An 847-nucleotide genomic window follows, 5' to 3' on the forward strand; every position below is an offset into this window, starting at 1 on the left:
GCGGACGTGGAGCCGTGGGGGCAGGGCGACGGCCCCCCGCGGCGACAAGGACCCCCCCCCACGGGAGGGGAGGGCGCGCGGGCACGGAGAGACGGGCCCGGGGACCACACCCCGCGGCCAGTCAAGCATCGTGACCGTAGCGGCCCGCGCCCGGACAACCCCGAACGAGGCTCGGACCGGGCCGAAGCCCGTCCGGGCCCCGCCCCGGAGCGTACGGGCGCGGCGGGTAACGGCACGACGGATGGCCGGGGGAGAGAGACCGCGGGACCCGCGCGCTCCTGCACGCGAACCCACCGACCGGGGGAGACGGCCACCGCGGGGGACGACGGCGCCCCACACGCCATCGACACGCAACGCCACCGCGGGCAAGCGGGCGGGCGGCGGCGGACCACGGGAGAGGCCGCTACGGACACACGGGGGGGAGAGCGATGCAGCACCGGGGGCACGGACGCCCTCCCGGCTACGAAAGCCAGACGGGAGAGGACGAGATGGCTCAAGGCGGCGGCGAGCGGGGTGGGGGCCGCCGGGCGCGGCATAAGGCGACGACGGGGGAAGGGGCCGACGGGCACCAGGAGGCCCGAGGGGAGGGATGTAGCAAGCCTCAGACGGCAGCCCACCGGCCAGGACACGCACGGGATCTCACCGCCAGTGGCCTCCGCGCACAAGGGCGGTCCCGCGGCACCTGGGACGACCGGCTGCGCCTTCGGCGAGCTCCCCAAACCCCCCGCGCACCTCGCAGGGCCCGGACCCCGACCGCCATCGCGGTCGCGTGTAGCTCCGGAAAAACGCTCTTCTTGCACGCACGCGCGACCGGCCGCCCCCCAACGCCGTCCGGCCCGCCACGCGG

Source organism: Eulemur rufifrons, unplaced genomic scaffold, assembly GCF_041146395.1.
Source record: "Eulemur rufifrons isolate Redbay unplaced genomic scaffold, OSU_ERuf_1 scaffold_488, whole genome shotgun sequence".
Lineage (NCBI taxonomy): Eukaryota > Metazoa > Chordata > Mammalia > Primates > Lemuridae > Eulemur > Eulemur rufifrons.